At 39.5% G+C, this 17,189-nt stretch overlaps 1 pseudogene; it reads left to right on the plus strand.

Moving 5' to 3' along the window:
* Positions 1 to 14,744: 14,744 nt before the first annotated feature.
* LOC111539444 lies at positions 14,745 to 15,553 on the plus strand (annotated as a pseudogene).
* Positions 15,554 to 17,189: the final 1,636 nt, after the last annotated feature.

The following is a 17,189-nucleotide window of genomic DNA, read 5'->3' on the forward strand; positions in this document are numbered from 1 at the left end:
TTATAAATAATGAAACCAAAGCTCCCAATGGTAAGAGAAATTTTTTATACCTAGCGGTGTAAGAAAAAAGCATTCAGGAAGCTTAAAAGCATTTTTGGCAAGGATCTGTGGATCTGGACAGTAAGAGGATTTTAGCACTAGGTTTGAATTGCTTTCTCACTGCAGGAAAAAAAAAATTACGTAGACATTACTATTTGAGAGCTTGGTTACAGATTCTAGCAGGGGAGTGCAGCTACTCATATTCCCTTGATCAAATAATGGTCCTCCACTCTCAGGAAAGGTAATCTTCTTCATGTACATGTACAGCTTCAGGAGGGATGCACATGGAGCAGAGAGGGAAGAAGGGGACGCCCTCCTAGATCAATGGGGTGACAGATGTTGCAGCCAGATCACCCTCACAGCCATAGTACTATTTGAAAAATGCTGTTCTCAAGCATTTTATATTAGTATATTTACTCAACAAATATTTATTGAACTCCTCCTATGTGCATCACTCAAGACATTTGGGATATGTCAGTTAAAACAAACAAACAAAACCAGAAAATGATGTCTGGCTTTGTAGAGCATATATTTTAGCAAAAGGACACAGTAAAAAATAAATAAATAGTACAATCATTGGTATATTAGAAGATGATTACAGCTATGATGGAAAAAAACAAAGTAGAGTAAGGTAAGGGGCATGGGTGGGTGGAAGCATATTATACTTTAAATAGAGAGGCCAAAGTAGACTTTTCTGAGAATGCAGCATTTCAGCTAAGACAAGAAGAGAGTGAGGCAACATTCATTTGTGATAAAAAATACTCAAGCAACTAGGAATATAAAAGAACTTCCTCAATCTGATAAAGGGCATCTACTAAAAACCCACAGCTAATATTAAACTTAAAGATGAAAGAATAATGTTTTCCCCTAAAGATCAGGAATAAGATAAGGATGTCCATTCTCACCACTTCCATTCAACATGGTAGTGGGGATTCTAACCAGGACAATTAAGCCAAACAGAGAAGTAAAAGAAATCCATATTGGAAAGAAAGAATAAAACACTTTTTATTTGTAAGTGCCCTAATCTTATATACAGAAAATTCTAAGAAATCCACTTAAAAAACTGCTAGAACTAATAAATTAGTTTGGCAAAGTTTAAGGATATAAGATTAATATACAAAAGTAAATAGTATTTCCATATGCTAGCAATAAACAGTCCAGAAATGAAATTAAGAAACCATATCCATTGACAATAGCACCAAAAGGAATAAAATACAGTATTTACTAATAAGTTTAGCAGTAGAAGACTTGAACACTGAAAGTCACAAAAATATTGAAAGCAATTAAAGGCAGCCTAAATAAATAGAAAGACATTTCCATGTTCGTAGATTGGAAAACTTAATGCTGTTAAGATGGCAATACTTCCCAAATTGATCTATAGGTTTAGCACAATCACCATAAAAATCATAGCTTTCTTTTTACAAAAATTGATAAATTGGTGCTAAAATGTATATGGCAATGCAAAGGACCCAGAATAGCAAAAATAAACTTAGAAAAGAACAGACTTGGAGAATTCACAATTACTATAAAGCTAAAGTAATCAAGACAGTGTGGCATAAGCATAGATATATAAGTAAATGGAATAGAATTGAGCCCAGAAATAAACTCTTGCACTTACAGTTGACTAATTTTTGACAAAGGGGCAAAAATAATTTAATGTGGGTAAAATAGCCTTTTCAACAAATAGTGCTGGGACTACTGTATATTCACATGCAAAAATATAAATTTGAACCTCTATCTCACATGATACAAAAAAGTTAACTCAAAATGAATCATAAGTTCAAATGTAAGAACCAAAAATTATAAAATACTTAGAAGAAAATGTAGGTGTAAATCTTCACAAACTTGGATTGGGTAATGATTTGTTAGATATAACACCAAAAGCTCATGCAATAAAACATTAATAAACTGGACTTGATCAAAATTTAAAACTTTTGCATTTTAAAGGACATCAAGAAAGTGAAAGGATGCATGGATTGGAAGAAACTATCTCCAAATCACATATATAAGGGCCTTGTTTCCAGAACATATAAAGTACTCTTACAACTCAATTACAAGAAGACAAATCACAGAATTTAAAATGGGCAAAGAATTTGAATAGACATTTCTCCAAAGGAGTTATATAAATGGCCATTAAGCAGATAAAAAGATGCTCAACATCATTAATTATTAGGGAAATGCAAATCAAAACCTACTGTACATTCACCAAAGTGGCTACAATTAAATAACTATGACAGAGAATGTGGAGAAATTGGAACCCTCTTATATTGCTGGTGGAGATGTAAAATAGTACAACCACTCTGGAAAACAATTTGGCAGTTCCTCAAAAGATTAAAGATAGATTACCATATGACCCTGCAATTCCACTACTAGATATATACACAAGACAACTGAAAATATGTTAACATAAGACCTACACATGAATGTTCACAGCAGCATTATTTATAACAGCCAAAAAGTGGAAACTCCAACATCCATCAAGTGATGAATGGATAAACAAAATGTGGTAGAGATCCATACAAGGAATATTATGAGGTCATAAAAACAAATGGAGTACTGATACATGCTACAACATGAATGAACCTTGAAAATACGCTAAGTTCTGGGAAGGACAAGAGAAGTGAAGAATGTTAGGTAAAATGTAAAAGGATTCTTTTTGAGGTGATGAAAATGTTCTAAAATTGATTGTGGTGATAATTGCACAATTCTGTAAATATGCTACAAACCATTGAAGTGTGTATGTATTTATACTTTATTTTATTTTATTTTGAGACATAGTCTCACTCTGTCACCCAGGCTGGAGGGCAGTGGCATGATCTCGACTCACTGCAACCTCTGCCTCCTGGGTTCAAGCGATTCTCCTGCCTCAGCCTCCCAAGTAGCTGGGATTACCAGTGCGCACCACGATGCCCAGCTAATTTTTGTATTTTTAGTAGAGATGTGGTTTCACCACATTGGCCAGGCTGGTCTTGAACTCCTGGCCTCAAGTGGTCCGTCCACCTCAGCCTCCCAAACTGCTGGGATTACAGGTGTGAGCCACTGTGCCAGGCCTGAAGTGTGTATTGAAAACAGGTGAACTTTATGACATGTAAATTCTGTCTCAATAAAGCTATCCAAAAGGGGAGGGAGGGGATCACATAGATATCTGAAGAAAGAACATTCTAAGCAGAGGGAACAGCCAGAGTGAATCCCCTAAGGCAAAAGAACAGTTGGTGTGTTCAGAGACAGCAACGAGGCCAGTGTGACTGGAATAGGTGAGGGAAGGGAAAGCTGACAGGAGACAAGGTCAGAGAGATCATGAAAGGCCTGGTCATATAGGGTCTATAAGACCCTATAAGGCCATTGTGAAGACTTTGTCTTTCCAGTGAATGAGATGGAGAGTTTTTGCAGGGTGGTGAGCACAAGGATGACATTACATCTGATTTACATTACAAAAGAATACATCTGGCCACTGTGTGGCTGGGCAAAGGTAAAGACAAAGAGAGTAGTGAGGAGATTGTGACCCATAAAGAGATAATGATGGCTTAGACACCATTGATAGGTATTAATGGAGATGGTTAAGTAGTTGGGATTTGGTGATATTTAACTCTAATCCTCACAACAACTCTATGAGGTAGCTAATAACATCATCGACATTTTACTGATGATAAAATGATTACATATAATTTCATAGCTTGCAACATCCCACACAGAATAGGTCATAATTTTATCAAATGTTAAATCCAAGCAGTCTGAGTCCAGAGTCTGCATCTCACTCATCATCCTATACCACTCCTCCGGAAGCTCATCTGTGAAGGAAATCTCACCTGTGCCTGTCAGTTCTGCCACGTAAACATACAAGGATGTTTAAAAGTTTTCAAGCCACAGCTGTATCCTGGAATTCTCTTCCTAATAACAAACAGTATTCCTGGGGTCTTGGTTTAACAAGTTCATACTCATATTGAAATAATTTGTTTCCCTGAAAAGTGAGCGAGCATCAATGCTGAGCTAGACAGAAAAAAAAGTTGAGGCCTAAAATGAGAAGAAAAAAACACAAGGCTGAAAAGTATGGCATTGTTCTAAAAAGGAAGAAGAAAATAAATTCATGAGAAGAGAGATTCTGACAAATACTACAGAGGGGAATTATCCTGTGAGCCTTTGTGAATTGAAATTTGGGGTTCTACTAAAATTATATAATGGGATTGGAATTCTTTCTACTTTTTAAAATGTTTGAATTGATCCATTGTGTAGCTTTTACTCATAGCTCCGATGACAGCCTTAACTACAATCCTGAAAGCTTATTCTGGCCCTAGGCTGGCCTATATCCAAGTTTTCTATAAATCCAAATTTTTGAATTGGAAGGAAATTGCATGTGATTGGTTTTTCTTTTGCTTCCTCCAAATAATGGCATCTATCAAGGGTAGATCAGAGCACTTTGCCAGAATTCATACTTGCCTCCCCCACTTCTCTCCTCCCTTCCTCTCATCCTCTTTAAATCCAACCCATACTCCTTCCATTTTTAAAAGTATATTTTATTTTGTAAACAAAAAATAAAATTCAAAGATCCTCCTGTTATATGTAAAGTTTCAGTGCCGCAAAAGGAATAGCACTTGAATATAAAGTTTTCTTTTTAATTCTCAGCAAGGCAAGTTACTTCTATAGAAAGGTGTGCCCTTACAGATGGAACAATGGTGAGTGCACACTTGGACAAGGGAGGGGAAGGGGTTCTTATCCCTGATGCACGTGGCCCCTGCTGCTGTGTTGTTCCCCTATTGGCTAGGGTTAGACTGCACAGGCTAAACTAATTCCAATTGGCTAATTTAAAGAGAACGACAGGGTGAGTGCTTTGGCAGGAGTCAGGGCAGAGCAGGTAGCAGGTAATCAGAATGAGTTAGGGTGGAGCAGGTGATCGGAATCAGGGTGGTGTAGGTGATCAGAATGAGTCAGGGTGGAGTAGGTAATTGATTTGTTTTTCTAAGACAGCCCAGCGAGTGCAAAAGAACCAGCGGGTAGGCAAGTGTAGGAGCAAAACTGCAAATTTATTTTTGGTCACCTAAGGTGTGGGGGAGAAGTCTGTCGGCCTCCAGCGAAGGACCATCTTGCCTCCATTCGTCCAAACAGTAATCAAAAAAGGTTGCTTTACGAGGAAGTTAAGTTTAAAAGTAGAAGGCAAAGAATTGAACATATTGACATATTAATTCTTTGAAAAGAAATTTAGAACTCATATCTAACACTCCAACCATCAGAATGGACCCTCTCAGCCAAGGGCATTCCAAAGTTAACCCAAAAAACTAGTTTAGGCTATGATGGGATGCAGAGTGGGGGATGGGGGAAGGGATGCACAGAAACAGTAAAAGGGATGAGTCTCACATGATCACAAGAACCTGAAACACAGAGCAGAACTGGAAATTGTCAATGAAAAGATTGTCAAACTCTGTTAAATATTTGAAGGGATTTATTCTGAGCCAAGTATGAGTGACCGATGGCCTGTGATACAGCACTCAGGAGAGCCTGAGAACATGTGCCCGAGGTGGTCAGGCTACAACTCACAACTTGGCTTTATACCTTTTAGGGAGACAGAAGATATCAATCAATGCATGTAAGATGTATTACATTGGTTTGATCTGGAAAGCAGAACAACTGAAAGCCATTTGCCCTTCTCCCTTTTGGAATTCAGGCACAGCTGACCAGCATCCACATCAACACAGACCTTAAGGCTAATAGAACAGCCTCTTTAAATCTGATAAGAAACATTTACAATCTATTCTCTCAGAAACCTGCTACCTGGACGCTTCAACTGCATGGTAAAACCTTGGCCTCCACCACCCCTTATTGTAATTCAGACATTCCTTTCAATTGATTCCAGGTCTTTAGATAACAATGCTTTCAACCAATTGCCAATCAGAAAATCTCTGAATCTGCCTATGACCTGGAAGCCCCCTGCCCTGGCTTTCAGTTGTTCTGCTTTCCAGATCAAACCAATGTAATACATCTTACATGCATTGATTGATATCTTCTGTCTCCCGAAAAGGTATAAAGCCAAGTTGTGAGGTGTAGCCTGACCACTTCGGGCACATGTTCTCAGGCTCTCCTGAGGGCTGTATCACAGGCCATCGGTCACTCATACTTGGCTCAGAATAAATCCCTTCAAATATTTAACAGAGTTTGACAATCTTTTCATTGACAATTTCCAGTTCTGCTCTGTGTTTCAGCTTCTTGTGATCATGTGAGACTCATCCCTTTTACTGTTTCTGTGCATCCCTTCCCCATCCCCCACCCTGCATCCTGTAAGGATAAGATGCTTGGAGCAATAGCCACCACCTTGCAGCTGGAGGAGAATGCCAGGAGAATTTTAGAGTGCCACCTCATACTGAGATTCTCCTTCCTCCAACTTCTTATTATAGGAGCTATTTCAATGATTTTGTTGCCTCAATTTAGTTTTCTATTATAGCAGAGGTATCCTAAGGAATCAGATAATTACCAATCTCACCTTTTATTTTTTCTTCCACAACTCTTCTCTAATATTAGATCAGGGGTAGGGGAGTGGGGTAGAGGGTGATATTTGCCTTCACCTGTTCCCCAGCCAGTGCCCAGTCATACTAGGTCTAACTTTCTAAACATCTGGGTCTTCTCTCCCTCCCTTCTGCTCCTCACTGCCCTCCCCCATGCCCCCAGCAATCAAGTCCCGTAAGAATCAGGATCCACTTTCAAAAATAACAGCTACATTTTCCACTGTGGGTCTGTGTCATAAAGGAATGGCAAAAGGTTAGTGTAATAGCAGCTTCCCACTGACTAGTCTCTAATCACCATTCTTTTGTGGAACTCAATCAAGTATCTCATTACATAAAATACTGAACATTATTTTGTCATTTATTTCCTTGGTTTAACCTGCTTAAATAAATATTTCCCCCAATTCAAAAGCAATTTAAAAAGCAACACAGTTTTGTAAATTGTATGTAGTTTTTAAAGTTTGGGTGGCAAAAAGCAAGTACCTTGTCTTCTTTTATACACACAATAGTGTTGTATAGACTTGAGTTTTGCATGGACTGACTTTATCTGCTTCTACAGTATTTTAATAAATTCAGCTCAGTTAAATTCTCTGCTTTCCTCCATGACCTTTCTTTACTGTGACATTATCCTGCTATGATTGATGGGAGCACTGTACAATGTGCTGGCATATTATAAAAATTGTATTTGGGCTGCCTAACTTACTTGTGATGAAAAACTTTAGTATACCTGCTAAAGCAATCCCTATTCCCTATGAAGACCAGCTTGAGTTTCTATTCCTTTTTTCAATTTTTTTTATGAGTTTGAATGAACTTGGAATCTGTCTCAGACTCAGGAGCAGAACACACTTTACGTTTCTGCAGAGCGATTTTTCATCACAAACCAATAAACAGTAGACAAAGCTCTCTGTGGAGTCTGCTCACCAAATCAGATCTACACTGTATCACTACTTAGACAAAATGAAAAAAGGCCAAGAAATCAGACATATCCACAAATATATGGCAACCTCTATGATAAGGTTGTCATGAGCGACTGGTGACAGGGTCTGTCTTCCCAGAAATAAAAAGATGATGGGACACTATGACAGAGATGTCTCATGCATTGACAATTTTCTTCACAGAGGCTGTGCCTCTGATCTGTCTCCACTGCATTTCATTGGGAACTTAAATTATATCCAGACATGAGTGTTTCTGAACTGACTTAACTGAAAAATAGCCTTTAGTCTTTTTCTTCTTCTATGGATATTTTTTAAATCTTTATTTGCATGTATATACAAGCTGTCCTTAGGGGAAATAGAATTCAGCCCATGTAAGATAGTAATGAGTTTTCATAACATATCCGCCCAGGTTCACTCTAAGGGCTCTGTTGGTTGTTTTATCATCATAAACCACCTGGAATCTCTCAACAAGACTGGGTACTATGTAAATTACATTCCAAGACAAGAAGGGCTGTTTTAAATCCTCTTCAAGAGAGTTTATATTGAAAAAAGGAAAGGACTCAATCATAAAAAAGTATGAGCATGACTTTGAGGGCAGAGTCAAAGGTGTCTCTAATGTTACGACTTGAGATTCATGTGACAGGACAATTTCATGTAGCAAAAGGAGCAGATGGAGAAAGGAGGGAACCTAGAAGTGTCAGGGAGGCAGTGTGGCATGGCTCTGATCCCTGCTCTGCCACGTAGCAGTGATGTAATTGTAGTGGGCACTTCCTAAGGCCACCTCCAATGAGTCACACCTTTGCATAATCCCACATCCTTATGTAATCCTCTGCCTTTGAGTGCAAGTGGAAACTGTGACTTGCTCCTAACCAACAGAATATGGCTAATGTGATGGAATGTCACTACTGATGGAATGTAATTACATTGCATTATATGGCAAAGGCGATTTGATGTCACTCCCATGATTCATGTTATGATATATAAAACTCCATCTTAGTTGACTAGAGAGACTTTCCTAGCTTTGAAAAAACAACCAGCCATATGAACTACCTATGAAAAGGGCCACGTGGGAGAAACTGTGGGTCATCTCAAGGACCTGAAGGGGGATCTCCAGCTGAAAGCCAGTAAGAAGCTGGGGCCCCAGTCATACAGCTGCAAGGAAATGAATTTTTCCAACAACCTGGATGAGCTTGGAAACAGATTCTACCCCAGTCAAGTACTCAGGTAAGGATATATCCAATCTAACACTTTGATTGAAGTCCATGAGATCCTGGGTAGAAGAACTAGGCTAGCTGTGCCCAGACTTCTCCCATGAGAATTTTGAGGTAATAGATGTGTGTTGTTTTAAGGCACTAAATTTCTGGTATATAATTTGTTATGTAGCAATAGAAAATTAATATGATAATCTAGGAACAAGTTTTTTCTTTTTCTCTGAGTCTAATTCTCATCTATATAATGGGGATAATAACATCTACTTATAGGTAGGTTTAATCATCAAATAAATTTTAGTTCTTGCTAAAATGGTAGTTGTTTTATTGTATTATTAATATTACTATTCTTTTCCGGGCACATGAGACCCAGAGCACCAGGCTAATGGATTCAGGAGTTGAAGTCTGATCCTGGGCCCTAGCCCACAGGAACCCAGGAAATGCCATGCATGAATAAAGAAGAAATACAGCCAGCTGTCCTGTCTTGGCTTTCCTTGAGGTTGATACAGTGATGCACTAAATCTTTTTCTATGACCTTCTCTGTGCCCAGCAATATGCTAACTATGCTAGGCACAGATAATACCAAGAGAAGTAGGAGGTTCTCCCTGCCCTTGAAAGTGTCCAGGCTAATGGCCACAATTTAGACTCTAAGATTCACATTGCAGTTCTGTGTTCAGAACTGGGATTGCAAAATTTGAGGGCAACCAGTGCCAAGTTCTGCATATTTTAGGGTGCAGTGGGAAGCTCTGAGGCTGCTAACATCCTTGGGTGTCCAACACCTGAGGTAAGTAAGGGCTCCATTAACACAGGGAGCAAGTAAGGGCTGAAGCCAAGGGAATGATGTTGCCTCTTGACATCACTATCATGAACTATCTTGAATCTCCCAACAAGGTAGGGCACTGTGCAATTGACATTCCAAGACGAGGAGGCCTATTTTCAACCCTCTTTAAGAGGATTCACACACAATCCACTCTCTTGCTGCCCTAGCATGGGTAGAGCAGGAAAATTCTCCAGCTTATCATCGAAGCTGTAAAGGTTTGGAAGATGGGTCATTCAAAATATTCAGAAGTTCTTGAAAGCCAAATGTTAGTGGTTGAGGAACTAAATTGGCTTCTGTTTCATCTTTGTTAGGTTTCTACAGCAATGCTATCTTGAATGGTTTGTCAACATGTTTCACTGAGCAAACTTAAAGCAACTCTGGTAATTACAAGTGGAACCCTGTTAAAGCAGCTCTGGTAATTGTAAGTGGAACCTTGTTACAAGTGGAACCCTGACAACTTCAGAAGTGCCCATCACAACCAAACATTCCTGCTCTGAATCACCTGACATTCACTGTCTCATTCACGCCAGCTTCTTCAGGTGGCCTTGATGATCTGCCTGCCTCCACAGAGCCTAAGAAAATTAGCCATTTCTTTTTTTCTAGGCTTCACTCTTCATGATGGATGTGAAAGACAGTAAAGTATGCTAGTTAAAACCCAGCCTCTGGAGACAGATTGATGTGGGGTAAATCCAGCTTTGCCACTTAACAGTTCTCTGCTCTTGCACAATTTTACTTAACCTCTCTGAACCTGAAATCAGGCTAGTTATAGCATATTAGTAAAGCATTCAACACAGAGCCTGAACATAGGGAGTCCTTATTAATGACAGTTATTATTATCATTATTAGTATATTATCATCATATGGCTATTGCTTTGTACTTATCATATAGTCATTAATGTCCCTAGAATAGTGCAGATCAGATGACACCAGTTATAAGACCCTGAGAAGCTTAACTCAGCAAAACTAAGTTGTTTAAATCTATGTTCTAGCTCAGAGGTTGGCAAACTTTCTCTGAAAAGGGCCAGATAGTAAATATTTTAGGCTTGCAGGCCATATGGTCTGTTTTGCAACTACTTAATTCTGCTATCATAACTCAAAAGCAGCCATAGACAATACATAAGAAAATGAGTATGTTTGTGCTCTAATTAAATGTTATTTACAAAAAGAATTGGCTGTTTGGATTTAGTACATAGGTCATAGTCTGCCAACCCCTTCTCTAGCCCCTTGTCCATGTACAGCAAGGTACTCCCAAACAGAATGCTAATGGGAAGGGCATGTGGCAGAGTAGACACAACAGAGTTTGAGTCTCAATTTTGTCATGTCTTGACTGCAGCATTCAGGGAATATTACTTAACTCTCTAGCATTCTGAGAATATTACTTAATTCCTCCATGCCCCAGGTTCTTCCTCTGCAAATCCTGGGCAATAGTACTTCCTGGGCAGGGTTACTGAGGATAAATGGTCCCAAATATATAAAAGATAATTAAGTAATAGAGATAACATATGTAAATGAGATAATGTAAGTATGTATATTTCAGGCTTTTTTGCATGAATTTACTTTGTATCTATCTGTTCAACTGGATTATGATTTTGTTGAAGGCGAAACATCTGTTATCTATTGCCTTTATTTCTCTCATCCTTGTCTCTAGATCCTAGAAAAGTCCTTTGCACAGAGCAGGGCATGGCCTGCATTCCAAATTTTGTTATTCTCAAAGGTCAATTGTTCTCAGTGGCAGACAACAGAAGCCAAGACTTGCTAAGTGAAACAGAAGACAAATTTGCTGGAAGGACATGTGAAAATGGGCACAAATTAGGGAGCAAGGTCATACTTGCACCACTGCTGTTAGGCTGCTACCACTGACTCCTCTGCTCCTGCACTCTCAACAGCACCATCAGGAAAAACCCCACACACGGTTCCTTCATCTTTGCCTTACCTGCTGAAGATTAGAAGTCCCGGGTAAGAGTCTTTGAATGACTAAGGCCAGATCACCTGCCCATATCCTGGCTACAAGGAAGCAAGGAAAGAAAATTTCAGCCAGCCTTTTTGGCTTCTGGAATGCGAGCATTTTACCAAGTCACTTAATGGTGTAGAACTCCCCAGTAGGAAAGGTTTTAGGGGCCAGGCAGCTAGAATAAAGACAAACGGCTACTCCTCTCATTATCTGCTTACCTGGGCCACCTCTTTATAGAGAACTCTGAGGGCACAACATAGACCACCACCACTATGAGTTTCAAATTGATTGCTTGTTGCATAGGTAGTGGGATTTTAAACTAAGCCCTCCAACCTCTCTCCCTTGGTTCCCTACAGTGGATACACCAGCGCCCCCTCCCTATTGCCTCGCTTCTGTGCATGCCAGTCTGCCTTCCAACACTCAGCTTTTACAACTTTGTTAGAGGGCTGCCCTCAGACTGCTGGAACCCACTTTGCCTTCATGCAGGGCAGACCCAAAGTGCCCGGGTAACTCATAACCCATCAGGGGTATCCTTTAACCAAAACTTACTAAGTACAATGTATAAATACTCCAGCTCCCTTGCCCCTTGACTGGAATCATAATTAAGCGTGTGTTTTGCACAATTTTTAAAAACTTCTCCAAAGGATTAAACTTCAGGTGGACACTATGGTAGTTGCCTTAATAGTATACCCATTATAGATTAGCTTCCTTATATTATTTCTTTCTGTCTCTTCTGACCTTCTCTCTCAACATTCCAAATAGACTATGTGCACTCAATCTTTGTCTCAGCTTTGCTTCTGAGAGGAGCCCTGCTAACACATCTCTCTTATATCTGAGTATTGGCATGCTATTTTGCAGACATATCAGGAATACTGAGACAACTATTATCACAAAACTCTATAATTCACAAGAACATTTGCAGATACAAACTAGGTAAACATGAGATCAAGAACGTATTATTTTCTTTCTCTATTAGAATTACAGTGCTCTGTGCTTATATTAAATCTGCCCCTATGATGAAAACACAGATGCCAGAAAGAAAGAAAAAAAGAAAGAATGACAGAAAGAAATGAAGGAAGGAAGGCAGGGAGGAGGAAGGGAGGGGAAGAAAGAAAAGAAGGTAAAAAGGAAGGGAGGGAGGAAGAGAGGAAGCAGGAAGAAAGAAGAAAGAAAATAGACAATCATTATTTAGGAGAATCAAAAGAGCATAAAGGAGATAGGCCTTGAAATTCCAGGAGATGATAAGAAAAATTGCTTTGAGGCAACAGGGTAAAAGGAGAGCTCCCTATACTCTGGAAAAAGGAGATATGAGAAGCAAATGAGAAGGGCTGTAAATCACTGAGTAATCAAAGCAAAAGTTATTCTGCAGGGCCCTGCAGAAAGCTTTCAGAAGAAGAAAAGTCAGGTCAACTCTCTGTGCCTGAAAAAACACAAAGCTGTCAAGTCTTGAAACGGAGGAGACTCATCTTGGTATTTCTAATGGCATTCAGTAGTTGCAGTGGCTGCTGTCTTCCTTTGGGAATTGGGAGGAGGGGCTGTTGCTGGATGTTCTTGTACAAGGAGGAAGATAACTTGAACATGATTTCTTCTCTTCAGTGCATCCTGCAAAATTGAATTGTGATGATAAAGATCAGGCAATTGTGCAGAAGCACTGAACTCTTTATGAAATAATAGCCCAAGTGCTGAACTCTAATCTTGTTTCTCTCTTTGTTGGAAAAAGGGAGGGGTGGCACTTGTGCTATCACCTAAATATGCACAGGCAGGATGATGGAGTAATAGTTACTCTATGCCCTGTGACCAAAGTTCTCTTTGATGCAGGGAGCCAGCTAGGCAACCAATCCAATATGGAGGAGCTGAGATGTCCATTTGTACCACAGGAGAGAAAATCCTTGGGACCAAAGGAGGGTTAAGAGAAGTGGGGAAGGGGTAAGGAATTGGCTGGTTGTGGAGATAAAATTCAACAAAACAACAGATAAACTCCAACTCTTACCCCCAAAATATTAGGATGGGGAAAAAAACCTAGAATGAAGTTTGAGTGAGCAACCCTAAAAGCTGTTGATATCCCAGTATCCTGCAGAAAGTAAACTACATGAATTTGGATAGCAGACATAATCTAGTTGATATAGGAAATTCTGGATAAAACATATTTTTTTGTGGACTTAGAACTGAATTGTGTCATAGTCATCAACTGCAAAGAAGATTCTAGACCACAAATAAGGGCTGCAGAGAGTTCTCACAGTGGTTCTAACAGCTAACACATGCTGGGCTGGTTATAAGTGGATTTTTCCCCCTGATAATATCTGTTTTCTTTCCTGAATGTCATAACTGAGGCCTTGTTAGCCCCTTCTTCTCATGGAACAGAGAGCACATAGCCTATCTTGAGTCTTGGAAATGCCAACAGGTTTCTGTCATAAGGGGTGTGGTCCCGGAAGCCCAAATCATACTGGCTCATCTATGGTGGCAGGCAGTAAATACATTTTTTTTTTTTTAAAGATTACCTATTAACATCAATGTTGTAAGCATGGTTGATTCCCTCCCTGGACTGGTCACTTCTTTATCTGAAATGCAAGGCATGATTTCTCCCAAGGTTTAGCTCAAAGTAGTTCATATAATGATTCTGGATGGTTTATGTGCAGGCATGCAAATACAATGAAAACAACATGAGATCATTAATAACTGTAGACACTGGCAGGTGACAGATGTGAAATGAATGAGCTCCTGAGCATTTCTTTACTTAATCTTTAAAAACTGAGTTTTCAGGCCAGGCCTGGTGGCTCAAGCCTGTAATCCCAGCACTTTGGGAGGCTGAAGCAGGTGGATTGCTTGAGGCCGGGAGTTTGAGACCAGCCCGGCCAACCTAGCAAAGCCCTGTCTCTACTAAAAATACAAAAGTTAGCCGGGCGTGGTGGTGCATGCCTATAATCCCAGCTACTTAGGAGGCTGAGGCAAGAGAATTGCTTGAATCTGGAAGGCAGAGGTTGCAGCGAGCCGAGATTGCCACACTGCACTCCAGCCTGGGCAACGGACTGAGACTCGGTCTCCAAAAACCAAAGAAGAAGAACAAAACAAAACAGAAACCTGAGTTTTGAATTTGTTTATGAGTCACACTAAAGTAGAAATGTATTTTCCTTTTTAAACTTAATGATGTAGCTATTAGAATGTCATACAAATCTAAATGTGTCAATACTCAATGATTACTCAAAAATAATATGTGTTTGTATAACTTTGGAGATTTTTTTTTTTACTTCATTAAATATTTTAAAGTTTAAAGAGATGTCAAATGTTCAAAATGTCGATGTCGAGAGCCCGCGGCACTGGGAGCTTGGCCTGCGCTGCGCCGCGATGTCCGAGGAGTCAGCCAGGAGCCTGGGGAAGGGAAGCACGCCCCTGGGGCTGGTCCCAGCGGGCCAGATCTGAGTCTACAAGCATGAGGTTCTGCCCGTTTGCTGAGAGGACGCATCTGGTCCTGAAGGCCAAAGGAATCAGGCATGAAGTCATCAATATCAACCTGAAAAATAAGCCTGAGTGGTTAAGAAAAATCCCTTTAGTTTGATGCCAGTTCTGGAAAACACTCAGGGTCAGCTGATGTACTAGTCCGCCAACACCTGTGAGTACCTGGATGAAGCATTTCTCAGGGAAGAAGCTGTTGCCGGATGACCCGTATGAGAAAGCTTGCCGGAAGATGGTCTTTAAGTTGTTTTGTAAGGCGCCATCTTTGGTAGGAAGTTTCCTTAGAAGCCGAAATAAGGAAGACTGTGCTGGCCTGAAAGAAGCATTGTGTAAAGAATTTAGCAAGCTAGAGGAGGTTCTGGTTAATAAGAAGACAGCCTTCTTTGGTGACAATTCCGTCTGTATGATTGATCACGTCAGCTGGCCCTGGTTTGAACGGCTGGAAGGAATGAAGTTAAATGAGTGTGTAGACCACACTCCAGAACTTAAACTGTGGATGGCAGCCATGAGAGAAGATCCCACAGTCTCAGCCCTGCTCACTGGTGTGAAGGACTGGCAAGGTTTCACAGAGCTCTACTTACAGCCCGGAGACCTGTGACTATGGGCTCGGAAGGGGGCAGGAGTCAGCAATAAAGCTATGTCTGATGTTTTCCTTCACTTAGAGGAAAAAAAAAGTCCGTATCAAAACTCTAATAAAACCTTAGAGAAGAGATGAAATAGTACACAGACTACAAAGGACTAGTAACAAGGAAGATAGGCAACCCTGAAGAAAAAAATTATTGCAAAAGAGATGAAGAGTGAACATAAATCTCTCTGAAATTTTACCGTATTAACCAGATAACCTTTGCTGCCCACGTTAATATACTAATATACTCTGCTTTCTGCAGGGTGATGGGACATTAACAGCTTTTTAACATTACTCATCCAAATTTGATTTTAGGTCTTTTTTCCTTTATAAATCCCTTTTAGGTGAGAGCTAGAGTCTATCTATAAATAAATAAGTAAAATGAATTGGAATAATCAACAAGAAGTAATTAACATAAATGTAATTAATGTTAGAAAATCGCCCAAACTGGGAAGGCTTCAATAAATTTGGTTTCTTTTCTTACAGTACCTTATAATTCAATTTAATATAAATACCTCTTTCATATTCAGAATAGAACAGTGCTTCATTGCTTTAGCCTTTTCATGACAATTAACAAATTATGGGAAAAAACCCACATTTTAGGTTATAATTTTTAAAATTTTTCTGTTACGATGTTTTGATATCTTAAAAAACCTATCTAGCTAGGGAGAGACAGCCCCTTTCAGGGTTAGCCAATTCTCAGAGGCAGCAAAAGACTCAGCCAGGAGCATGCATGCCTTTGATATGCAAACTAACCAATCCAGAGTCTTACCTCTACTATCTGACTCATACACCCAAGAGACAATATTCCTCTGCCTTAATCATCCCAGTGCCAGGTACCAGGCAACTAGTAATATAGGAGTTAGAAAAAACTATTTAGCCGGATAGTGAGGGTACAGGAGTTCTCGGTAAGACTTTTCTTTTAATAAAAAGCAGCCCCCAAACCGTTTGTTTTCTAACAAAGAGCAGCCTGTAAAATCGAGCTGCAGACAAGCTAATGGGTGCATGTATTCTAGTTAGTAGCTTGGTTGTCACCCATTGACTTGTGAATAACAGAGACTTACTATGACATCCATTTCACTTTATTTTTACCTTATTTTTCTCTTAAAAACATTTGTTCCTTAGTTTTTCATGGCAATTTTCCATACAAAAGCTTTGTATGGAAAGCTTTTATAATTGGTTTTTCAGGGAATCCAACCTTATTTTATCTTTGAAAATATCCTGAAGTGTCAAATAAACCAAGAATCTGAAGTGGGGGAAGACTCCAGCCCCAGCAATACCTGTGACTACTAATGAAAAAGACTTGACCAGCTGAAACTGCCTGAGATTTCTCACATAATGTCATCATTACGTGGATGTGCTTCAGTGCTCTGAAATAACGGCACTTTAATCTTAAGTCCACCTGCCACCATCTGAAAAGGGGGAAAAGAAAGTCAAAGATACAAAATACTGAAGAAAGGTGAGGGTACTGCTTCATTATCCATACAATATAGTTTTATTTCAATGCTACAGTATAATTCTTTTTCCTTCTGGTACTAAGAGTTATTTAGTGTTATGCATTCAAAATTTTACTTCATGACTTACCATGAGAGAATCTCATTTTACTTAAAAATTTTAGTTTTTGGTCGGGTGCAGTGACTCATGCCTATAATCCCAGCATTTTGGGGGGCTGA

This window comes from Piliocolobus tephrosceles, chromosome 2 (assembly GCF_002776525.5).
Source record: "Piliocolobus tephrosceles isolate RC106 chromosome 2, ASM277652v3, whole genome shotgun sequence".
NCBI lineage: Eukaryota > Metazoa > Chordata > Mammalia > Primates > Cercopithecidae > Piliocolobus > Piliocolobus tephrosceles.